This window comes from Cheilinus undulatus, linkage group 3 (assembly GCF_018320785.1).
Source record: "Cheilinus undulatus linkage group 3, ASM1832078v1, whole genome shotgun sequence".
In the NCBI taxonomy this organism is placed as follows: Eukaryota; Metazoa; Chordata; class Actinopteri; order Labriformes; family Labridae; genus Cheilinus; species Cheilinus undulatus.
Window position 1 is genome coordinate 38,565,498 of NC_054867.1, and position 12,351 is coordinate 38,577,848.

A 12,351-nucleotide genomic window follows, 5' to 3' on the forward strand; every position below is an offset into this window, starting at 1 on the left:
CAAGAGGACACTTTAGTGTGTGTTTTGGCTCCAAAGAGGGCACTTTAGCACGCGTTTTGGCTCTCTAGGGCACTTTAGCATGCATTTTGTCTCCCAAGAGGACACTTTAACACACATTTTCCCAAATAAGTGGGCATAATTACAGTATAAATGCACTCCAAACATAAGCTCGGGTTTCAGTTGGACAATATATCAATTAACCATTGCAGCTTTATTGAAGTTCATATGAAGAGAAATACCGTCAAATCTGACAACAAAGTTTTCTTTCAATTGTATATGCCTATAAAAGAACAAATATTTGAACCGTATTGATATCTCGTAGTTTAATTGAACAAGTTTGCTGTATCCTGAACGTCTTCTTGCGCTTGTTTCGCACGCCGCTGACGTAAACTCTCGATGAGGAAAAAAAAAAGTGACGCTGACATACACAAGCCGGAGCCGAGAAGGGGGAATAGCGTTTTGTTTCTTTTTTCTTTAATTTGTGTCCTTTTATTCTTTGGCGTTTTTTGTTATTTAGCTGTACCCCTGTCACAGATTTGCCTGCCTTGCTCCTCAGCACTTTGTTAAATATCGTTTACGTCCATGCCGCTCTCCCTTCACGCGGCGCTATTTTGACAGTCAGGGTCGCAGTGAACCAACTCAAGCTAGCAGCACCATTATATTAACTAGCATTGGTAAGTCATTCGAAGAGCTTGCTAACAGCACCAGCTAGCACCTTCTATTTTGAGACTTGACAGTGCTGGTGGAGGGTTTTAACATTGTTCGCCTTACTGTTAAGATATGCTACGTTGTGTGCTAACCAGTTTAATCACAACGGCTTGGTTTTGTTGACGTTGTGCTGCTAACGTTCACTGAAAAGAAAGGGCTAGCTAGCGGGCTAACACTAGCTAGGTGGCTAGGTGCCGTAGGTGGCTAATTATACTCACCGGAGGAAGCAGGCTAATGCCGTGAGCTAGCTATTGTTAGCGTGTGGGCAAGCTAATATTTTCAGTCAACTGCACAGCCTCAGCTCTGACCACTGCCATCTGTTTTCTACAGAAACAACTTGAAGGATTCACCGCAAGGCTCACCACATAAGGCCACCGTAACGGTGAGTTGAAATCTTAAAGATGAGTTGAAGTCACTTTAAATCAATGTTACTCGATATTAAGTGAGATATGTAACGCAGTGTTGAACACCATCTTTAAAATCCGCGTTCTCCATGCCTGACACGAGATAGCCATGTTAACATCTATCCTTTAAGCTTTAGTTGAGAGACATTAGCTGCAGAAAGTCGGTGAATGAATACATGACAGGGGTGACTTAAAGCGAGGAGATGCGGTAATTCATTGATTATACCTGTTTGCTGCTATCACGCCGAAAGCCCACCTTAGTTGTTGCCAGCAAGGTGTTATTTTAGCCATTGCATCCTGGCATTTATGTGTCCACTCATGGGAAAACAAGACAAAAATGTATTCAAGGTGCATCTGGAATTTAGAAACATGAAAAGAATTAATATGAATGAGTTATATGGCTGAATTTGAGTGAGATAACTTGTATATCAGTCTTTAACGATTAAAGCACACTACCATGCTGTTTTTGTAACGTCTGGTCTAAAGCTCTCTTTAACACCATTCAAACTAAGTTAAGTATCATCCCAGCCTGCAGTGCATTGAGGAATAATTATCAAATGATTTAGTGAGATGAAACGGCATCTGGCTTGTTGCTCTTGGTTTGTAAATCAGAGCTAATGAGGATTCAGACAAATAGGGTTTGTCCATAAATACTTGACAAATGGTCATCTGTCTCTGTGTCTTGGCTTTGGCTCTACATTTTGACACTCAAGCTGAAAATAGATGGCAAGACTGTAGTGTCAAACTAGGTGGGATCACAGCACAGCCTGTTGGAGCTGTGATTCAAACATCTGCTATGGGAAAGCAGCATGTGTGTGTGTTTGAAAACATAAATATTCATATCAATTGGCAATGGCCAGTCATGTGATGCACAGCATTTCCAGGTTAGGATTCCCTTACCAGTATTGTTAGAGTTGATGTCGGGGGACATCTTAAAGCCATTAAAGCATGATTTGCCTTTTTCTTTTGTGGACTTTTTAAGGTATGTCCATTGTACCATTTCTGAGCATTATCAGTATCTCTTATTTAAAGTATTGGAGTACTCTGTTGATTGCTTCTGTGCTAAATGTGTGCCTATTATGTATTTTTTATCTACATTGTTACGCAGGAAATGTTCATTTTCCCTAAATAGCACTGGGTCTGATTGGTGGTCTAGGGCAGTATCATTGAGAAAAGCCATAACCGTGGTTAGAACTAATGGAGGTGAGTCACTGAATCAACAGTCTGCTGTTGCTAAGGTCAGCAATGCGAGAGTATCCTTCCTCCTTGTTAACATGTTCTCCATTCCCTGTAACAAGAAAATGTTTGCATTGCTTAGAAAATCCAGAATGTATTGCATGAGAAATCTGTTATCTAAAACTGTCATTGTTTTTGGTTGAGTGTAAGAGTTTATGAAAGGATATCATACAGCAGCTTATTATTTTTTTCTGTGGTTTGCAGGATGAGTGACCATAAACAGTTCTGTATTCATACACTAGCTAGACATGTGATTTAGTGTGTTGGAGGTAACCCATTTGCTATAACTGTATTCACTTCCCACAATCAAATATTTATACAAGCCAAGATTGTCAACGCAAAAGCTGTTTATCACCAGTATTTTATGGACTGGTGTGATTAAAAAAAGGGTATCTTGCATGCAGTAATATATGAGCTTTGTTTTTATTTTTCAGTCAGGTATCGATATCTTCTTCTGTCTCCGAATATCTGTTTGCAGCAGCATAAGCAGAAGAGTGGCTTTTTCTAGAGAGATTTGAAGAGCTATTTATAGATCTCTGCCAGAGCACCAAGCGTGGTGCTGTTGCTGCTGCTCCTATCTCTCTTCTCTTAACCACTCCTGCTTCTGTTTCTCTGTCGCTCTCCATCTTTATTCATTCCCTCGTCTTTCTCTTCTGTTGTCTTATTATTCTGAGCTCCCACTCTTTTGATGTTTTCCCCCCTCACTGTTTCGCAGTCCTTTTTCTGTATCTTTCCTTCATTGCATGCTTTGATGTAAATTATTGATCATAGCAGAAGGGAGGCGACTCGTTGCATCGCCGTATGTCTGGCCTCAGATAGGTAGAGCTGCTTGACGGACTTCACTGTAATTGCTGCAAAGCTGGAGGGTTTTCTCTCAGTAGTTCAAGGAGAAAGAAAACAAAGAATAAATCATATGTTTAAAGTTGCGATTGAATCCAAACAGGCTGAGGAAGTGTGTGCTTTGCTAATAAATATGCTGTTTAACACTTTATGTATATGTAACCCTCTATTGATTTTATGCAGTGTTAACTTTATTAGATCAAATATTTTGAATCTGATGGAAACGTGTATCTCAACAGAGGTAAATAAAAAAAGGGTTACGTTGAAGTTACACACTTTCATTTGCTGTTACTGCATTCTTCCAAAAACTTAACTTATTGTGCTGAGACTGCAGCACCATGAGAAGAGTTTGTGTTAAGGAACAGTTTATCCATGGTATCTTTGGCTACTGATCCATGCTAAGCTCCTCCCCTTTCTTCCTCCGGCTCTCTTAAGCTCTTTGCTGTCTCCCTTGCTGTCCCATGAAAGAGACGTTACCTGGCTGCACAAATGCAGAAGATACTAGTGGACTTGGTTGTTAGCATTAGGTGGCATTAGTGCTTTCCCTTTATCCCAGTCATGTGGTCAACCAGACACAAATCTTTTACCAGGGCCATGCAGGGATTGCAGAGTCATCTGTTGGATTCCTTTCTGAATAGGCATATTAGACCAAATGTGTGCTTTATGTCCATTCATTAATTTCCCGTACCTGCAGGTACTGAAAATCTTGGCTGTGTGCTTGAACCAGAGACCCTCTTGGTGTGAGGCCTTTTTGCTAACCACCGAGCCTGAACACTGCCTGTATGGGCAATGTCAACAAATTAATGTAAAGTGCACTGCTAATACCAAAACACCACTTACAAGCTGTTGTATGAGCCTGAACAGATTGGTAAACGTGAACAGCTTGTTTCCAAAACTAAAGGAGAACACTGCATTTGGTATCATCAGGATCCAAATATAAATTTTTATTATGCAATGCAAGTGGCAGACTAAAGTTGTGGACAAACTCACAGCACTAAAGGTGCTTTCAAAGGAATTCAGGGCTGTGTATTGCCTCAAATAGTTGTGCTTTAGAGCAGTGAAGTGTCCTTGGAAGTAAAGATTGCAAGATTGACATGCTCAACTATCTAGTATCAGTATGAGGTCCCAGCAACTGAAAACAGTGTTTTGAAAAAACAAGACTTTTGTGGATCTCCTGAGAACCGAATGTGTTCTCTAATGTGCACAACTTAAGTTCTTCTTTGAACAAGCATAGGCCTTAACCTGGAATGGAATCTACTATTTAACGTGGAAATCGCGGACATTGAATGAATTTGACTGAAATACTGTGTTTTTTTGAAAGAGGAACGTATATCCGGGGAATATGCTTCGGGGATCACTAAAGCGTGGCACACCTCGTACGTCACTTCATCTGCCTCCCTCTTAAACAACAGCATGTCAGAGCAGCTGCTCCAAACACTGGCAAACATCGCATAGCTCAACACGGAGCAGTAATGTGCGACATAATGTTGCACCTTCAAGAAAGGTCATCCGTGCTACAAGTTATTTTACCTCACCACTCCAGAGAGTCACAGAGAAAGTGAGGTGTGTCTGTGCGTGAGGCAGTCACCTGTGACTTCAGGCTTAACTGCAGACCTACTCACCCCTTGAACACTTCAAAGTTGAGTCAACTAGAGATTTTACGAAGTCCCGTAGTCTATACGATGTTACATTCGAGTATCAATTGGCTTAATAATTCCTCCAGTAAATAAAAGTCAAGGCAACAGGTGTACTTTTAACCATGGAACTTTAATGTTACCTCCTTATTAAGTCACTATCACTCTGTGTTGGAGAGAACAGAAGGATTTCTTCATTTACATTATAAACATCAGTTTGGAACCAGTGTGATTATGTTGTTTTAATGTTGAAACTATCTGTCTGTTACATTAGTTAGAATTATTTTATATCAGGGTTATCCAAACTGCAGCTCCTGGGTCAACTCCGCCCCTTTTTCAGTACATTTTAAGTTACTTCTATTTAATTAGTGAACATTTTATTCACTTACAGGAACAGGACACTCTTTGTAATGGTTGAATCAGTGTAAAAGTAAAAAACGGAATTCCAAGAATTTGGCAAAAATTAAAACTGATTTCATGGGGCCCTACAAATGTGCCTTTTTAAGTACTACTATCGTGAACCTTGATGCTGTAATGAGATTATTTGCCTTTATATTAATATTATAAGCAGTTTCATTACATGCACATATATTTCACTAGTTGTTTACTGTGTAGTATATGGCTGTGTTTCTGTTGCTGGATATACATTTCATCTCCCCATCCCATTCACTTGTGGTTTATGCTACTTACATACAAAGGCACGTAAAACTTCAATGGTAAAATTGACTGTGCTGATGGCAAAAGAAAAATGTTGGTTTTGCTCACATATGTAGCTCATCCTAAACATTTTAGGTGGTGTTTCCAGCACTTTGTGCATTTTTTGTAATGGACATAATGTTCGCAGCTTTCACACAAAAGAAAATCGTGTATGTTTTGATGTTAGTCTAAACTGCAACAGACACCTGTTGAGTGCACCCATTCTCATCAGCAGCTGGTCTAGTCTTTTTATAGTTTAATATGTATTTAATATAGGCTCATTTGAGTAGATTTCAGAGTTTGAATTTACTTATGTTGATTGAAGTTACAAAGCAGTTGTGGCTGTTTCTCAGCAAGAGCCTTATCTGGGTGGGCTGGTGGCAAATGTCAATCTGCGACAAATGCAAAATAACTGAACTTTGTGTTATATGCTGGACTTGGGAAAACAGTAAAATAATCTTGAAGATGTTGCACTGCATTCTGAGTGCACAGCAGTATGCACCAATCGATGGCATGCACCCTTCCTCTGGATGCTTTCTGGAGCGATGCACAGTGGAACACAGCCCTGAGCAGAAAGAGACAAGAGATTACATGATCACAGGAGATCTTTAAATTTGCCTGGAAATGGTTTGTAAGCAACAGATTAAGTTGCCTCTTTGAGGTTGATTTGCTTTTCATTTCAATAATAGAAAATACCTTGTACGTACGGCGAGTAGAGCAGAGCCAGTTGGTGCTTTTGGCACAACCAGCGACAGACCAGGCCACGTGCAATGGAACTGCAAAAAACTGACCAGAAAAGGAGAGATTTGCTCCGGAGTGGGCTCCATGTGTGGATTGCGAAGTATCTGGAAATTAGAGGTATTAGTTCTGCATACTCTATCAACATGTAGAGCGGTATCAATAGTCAGAAATTTTAATAACTGCTGCATCACTATCATGCTTACAATATTGTGCATCCCTAGTGTGCATGTTTCCCTTTCAAACCAAGACTTTATTCTTTATCAGACTGCCACTTGTGTCTGGGTAATATTTTCAGCCCAAAAACTCAATAACTGATAGAACAATGAAAACACTGTGTTTGTACTTACTTTGATATAATTTAAAATTGGGGCACTGATTAACTTGGCCAGGCATTGTTCTGTTTAAAATTGCCCCCTAAGTCCTTGATAAAGTCTGGTGACTTGCTCTTATCTCAGTAGCTCGGCAATCTAAGAGACAGACATCTGTGGACTTGTGCTACCTTACCCAGAGTTCCTTGCTGACACTTCCTTTGATGCTGAACTTTTGACTGCCTCTTTTCCATTGCATCTTTCAGCTTCTGCTTGCAGTGTGGGGGCTGCAGGGAAAAGATGCAAATATGTCGTCTTGTGGGATTAAGGTTTTTCCTGGCTAATGAGATGGTTTTGCTGTTTTCCCTTCTACTATCTTTTCTTCAAAACCCTCTGGTTTTATTTCTTATTTCTGACCATTGCAGCAGTGCCCTTTTTCACCAGCAGCTGTCAGTACTTGTAGCTCCTCCAGATTGTCCAGGTCCAGACTTCAGATAATGTCTTCATATACTCCATTCAATTGAGAGTGTTGAATTGTGCCTGGATTTTATCTAGATTTATGTCCTTTGCACAAATGTACAAAACCTTAAATTGTACTTGTGAAAAAACTGATATAATGTTGCCTCTCATTTAGGCATCCTGCTGTTTTATCAAGTGACATACTAGCTGATCCAAGAAGCCCTTTAAACAGCTGGGCTTCTTGCAAGCCTTGGGTAGGCTGTCATCGCAATTATATTGTAACACAGAGGCAGAGCACAAACAAGATATGTGAGAGAGAGAGACAGAGAGAGAATCCACACAAGAGGGAGGGTTGGTTGGAGGAGAAAGGAGCGGTGCAAACTGTGCGTATGATAGCATAAGAGCAGTAGGCAGAGAGAGAGAGTCAGCCAGCAAGCAAGGCTTTCTGTTTCCATGAAGTGCTTGTGCTTCATTCAGAAAAAGAGAGGGGGCAGTCATAAAAGAGTTTTCTGCCCATTTTCATGAAACCCAGTTACGAAGCAGAGCTGATGGTACCTGCAGACAGGGAGGCAGCAGAGCGAGCGTGAAGAAGAAGAAAGTAGAATGAGCTGAAAAGAGTGACAGAGGTAAACAGCCCCTGACACTCAGCTATTTACATGCAGCAGGAAATGGAATTCATTCATCTGTTCTGCTTGGCGAGATTAAACTAATGTCAGCGTTGTCTTGGTCCAGAGCTGCTTCTGCTTGTGCCGCCGCTTCTCCTGCGATAATGTGCTTTTATCTGTGAGACACCTGATCCGACTTGGCTGGGGATCCACAGAGCTGAATTCTAAATACAGTAAGCATGTGCTGTGCATGCATGTGAGTGTCTCTTTGTCAGTGGGTGTTAATAATTTGTAGGTGAGCTGTGGCTTGTTCATCTGCCTTTTTATCTTTCTTGAGATCTGGTTTAAAGTGCAGCCATCGCCAAGGCTGTAATTACCTTTTATCTTGGCACTTCTCATTGTTGGCTTTTGTAAAGTTCCTGCAGCAATTTATTTAATTATGCCTCTGTAACACAGTGAAAATCATACATGGAGCTTGATGGAAGCTAATTGACTAGACTTAAGATACATCTTCCTCTTATGAAATGTAACTTGTTTTATCTGTATGCTGAGGCTAAAAGGAAACCCTGATTGATTTTCCTGAGATCAAAGTCACACGTGGCCAGCTTATCTAATTTGGGATGACTTTAATGGTGTTTGTGCCTTGTGGTCAGTTCATGTTTGTATATGTTTGCACCAACACACACTAAACTTGTTTAGTGAGGCAAATGCTGAGGTAATGAGGAATTCCCTTCCTCTGCGTCCCTGTGTGGGAGGAGGGAGAGGAGGGTGGAGGTGGCCTGGTGGGGGTGGAGAGTCACCGGAGAAGTGGGCGTCACTCTGCAACACTGTCACACTGAAGAGGGAGGGAGGGGTCCAGGGAAAAAGGACAACCTAGGTGCTTACATAAGGCTGCATGTGGGAAGTCCTGTGTTAAGAGACCCTGAAGTTTATCCTCAATGATCTGCTTGACTTGAAGGAGCAGTAATAGCTATCGATTATGAGCGTTTATGTATAGAAGAATAGAAATATCCTTTGATTGCTAAAGAATATATACAAATTCACACCTGCGTATTTCTGTGTTTTTACCCTGTATTTGTGGATCGCAATGTGCGGGGAAAAGTGAAAAAATAGAGAGGAGGTGAGAGAGAGGCAGCATAAGCGTGAGAGAAAGCACAACAGCAAAGCCCTCTTGAATAAAAAATCTGTAGCTATAAATAGAAAGCCATCCTCATTGCCTCAGCACTGTTTCAGGTTTAGAAGACCTGGCTTTTCCCCTCTCTTTTTCTGTTCTGATGGTTTCCGCCTCACACAATCACTCTCACAATCCTCCTCATCGCCTTTTCTTCTTCTTCGTCTTTTTTGTTCACTCGGCCCAGATCTGTCTTGTGCTGGAAATGGGCTGTTTATGTAATGCCTGCCTGTTTGTGTACGTGTGTGCACATCTCTCAGCATTATGATAAATCAAGATGCATCGGTGTCCTGAGCGGTGCACCCTAATTCAACTAGCCTGATGTTTCCTCATAAAATACCATCTTGTCAATTACAAATGCAAAAGACAGACAACAACAACAACAGCAACCCCCAAATTAGATAGAAGCCACCCATTTGGTGTCATGTTGCCAGAGCTCATGCTGTTTTCTCCCAGATGTCTGCCATTCCGCATGTAAGCCCCTTTATGTGCATGATAGCTAAAGTGGCAAAGCAAGCTGTTTAGCTCTGACTGACATGGTGTGATTCATCCTTAATATTGAAATCATATGTTGGACATCCTCTTCATCACATATCCTGGTTCTTTTTTTTTTTCTTTTATTTGCGACTTCAAAGTTCTGCCTGCTCACCAGGTAGTTGGTGCTCCTGCAGCCTCAGTCCTGCATACTAATTGCCAATGCGTGGGAAAAAGACTGAGCACCAAATAGAGGAAGCACGAGAGGGAGAGGAAAGGAGGAGAGAAATCAATAGAAACCCCTGGAGTACTTGCCGCTGTAATTGCCTTAAAGTCAGAAGGTTCACACTTCTCATCCAGAGCTTAAAAAATGCCCTCAAAGTTTTTTTAAGATTAAAAAGCAGGAAAACCTCCAAACAATACCCAACATTGTAAGCCTTTATTGCCCTTGTATAGCCTTTCTTTATCATAGATCTAATGGGGGTATTAGCCATTCCTTTTCATCCACATAAAATTTTTACCTTCTTAGTTTCTACTTGAAGATTTTGTCCCTATATAAATGTATGTTAGTGTTGGAGCCTGACCGATTTATCGACAAGCTGATTAATCAGGCCGATTATAGCGTTTCACAGATTAATCAACATCGGCCAATATGTAGCCGATATATTAACTTTTTGCTGCACTCTGCTCCTGTCGTTCTGTGTGTGTCCATGCTGAACTCAGCCCGAGTGCCTGTCCCCTCCTCCTCAGACGCAGAGTGCAGCAGCAGCTCTCCCTCACTCAGTGTTGCCAACTTAGTGACTTTGTCGCTATATTTAGCGAGTTTTCAGACCCCTCTAGCGACTCTTTTTCAAAAAGGCAACTAGCGACAAATTAGTGACTTTTTCTGGTGTTACTGGAGAGTTTTGGAGACTTTGACGTGAAAGCATGCATCGTTGTTGCTCTTCTCACTGAGCAGCGGGTGCAGCCGTGGGCCCCTCCCCGTCCCTAAGCACTCACGGGCAGTCCCGTCCTCGCGCAGTTCGACTGCAGTAGAGTAGAGGAGTAACGTTCGTTTCAGACTGGGATCGTGTTTTGCTGCTTGCGTATGCCGCGCGTGTCAGCTCCAGTTCCTGCCGGTGCGGCTTTCACGCAGTTTTCTGCGTGTCAGGCGCATCTCCCTGCTCTCAAAGCCCTGTCCTCAAAGCGACTTGATTTAGTGTGTAGAGGAAGTATGTTAGGAACTATTCAAAATAAAAGCATTCTGTACAAGTGAACGGAGTTTCTCTTTAGAAATGCTGAACTGGGCTTTTACTTTGAAAAGCAAAAACCAGAAAAGCATTCATATGGTCTTTTATCTTTCCTGTGACATATTCTACCAGTGTGGAGACAGAAAGTTTCACTAATAGTATATCTTTAGAGAACAGCTTTATAAAACAGGCACATTTAAGCTTGTGGCCTTCCTCAGGGTTATCGAGAAACACATTGTAAACATATTCTATGTGCATATTTGCTACAACGATGTAAATATGGCTCTCCATTAATCATTTTCCTGTCTAATATGGTCCACAGCCACAGTATAATGTCGTGTTTAATGTCGTCTAAGTTGCATCTTTGTGAAATAAACAAAGATAAATGCAACTGGTTATTCACATGTCCACATTTGTGTTCATGTACAGTATATATATCTTGTGTATATCAATTTTTCTTATTTCATATATCGGCCAAAATATCGGTTATCGGCCAATATATATACTGGATATTGGTCTATATATCGGATATCGGCTTTTTTTAGCCCCCAATATCGATATCGGCATCGGCCCCAAAAATCCCATATCGGTCGGGCTCTAGTTAGTGTCTTTGTACCAATGTTTAGATAGTGAGGATGCCAGCCTATAAAATATCTATGAAGGCTGTTTTAATGATGTTAGTTTAAACAGATGATGTTTAATGCTTTTATTAACATGGGTAACCTGACATGCCATATAGGCAGTGTCGTATATCTACTGCGTGGATATATTTCACATTCATGTGGGGAAGATCTCATAGAAAGAATTTCGGGAGACATGCAAAGACATCTTCTCTGCCAAGACAAGCTTTCAGTGCGACTCTTGGTACTTTTTTTAAAAGCAAATGTGGTCCAGCTCCGATTAAACTGCCACTTTCCTACTGCTGCATCCGAGCTAATAGCTACCACAGCAGCAGCCAATAGACACACCAGCAGACCCCAGCCATAACGATTGTAAACCCATGCCAAAGCAGGCCAGGAGAAGAGCAAAAAAATCTTTTCCATTGTGAAAAGCTTTTAGTGTTGTTTTTACTCTTTTTTCATGCAGAAATGTGGTGCAGATCTAATAAAACTGCCACTGTGTTGTAGCTACATCCAAGCTAATCACCACACTTGAAGCAGCCATTGCAAATGGCTAGTATAACAAGACCCCACTAATGGCCATTGCCTCTTCTCTGCAAATGACGCTGATTGGTCCGAACAGTTTGGCACAAATATTGTGGATTGGATCTTTTCAAGATGGATTTGCCTCATGACAGACATGGAGTCTGGCAAATCAATCTGCTTTGCAAGGGTATGACATAGAACGACAGTGGATAGAGTCAGAAACAGAAAGATACATGTGAGAGTGGGGGTAGACATGCAGGAAAGGAGCCACAAGCCGGGCTTGAACCCAGGTCGACCACGTTCATGGGGCATAACCTAATCAATTGACCATCTGATCGCCCTCAAAGGCACCCATGAAACTTTAGATTGTTTCTTCCATTGTGTTTCTGAGACTTTTCATCTGCTGACTCCTCAGCGTTTTCTGTGTTTACTCATGAGACTAGTCTGAGTAAGGGATTTGATTGGCCATAGCACTGCATGTTGCAATTGCACTGTTAAGGGAAGAAAGCTGTGCAGTTATAACTTGACCACCACTAAAAAGTATTAAAAGATGCACGGTTCAAAATGGAAATGGCTGGGAATTACGTTTTTTAAGTTAATACAGTGGTTCATATGAGGTATCTGCCTTTTCTGTTTGCGCAGGTCACAACCTGAGCTGTGACATATTCCTGGTAAGTAGTTGACTATGGGTTGCTATTTGA

General features: G+C 41.3%; 1 protein-coding gene across 18 annotated transcripts in view; it reads left to right on the forward strand.

The window, feature by feature from the left end:
* Positions 1 to 407: 407 nt before the first annotated feature.
* LOC121505217 (R3H domain-containing protein 2) overlaps positions 408 to 12,351 on the forward strand; it is a 94,542-nt gene continuing 82,598 nt past the window's right edge. For all 18 annotated transcript variants that reach the window (XM_041780343.1, XM_041780334.1, XM_041780436.1 and 15 more), the window contains exons 1-2: positions 408 to 674; positions 1,039 to 1,090. The gene's annotated coding sequence lies outside the window, so the exon portion shown is untranslated. The remainder of the gene's footprint in view (positions 675 to 1,038; positions 1,091 to 12,351) is intronic.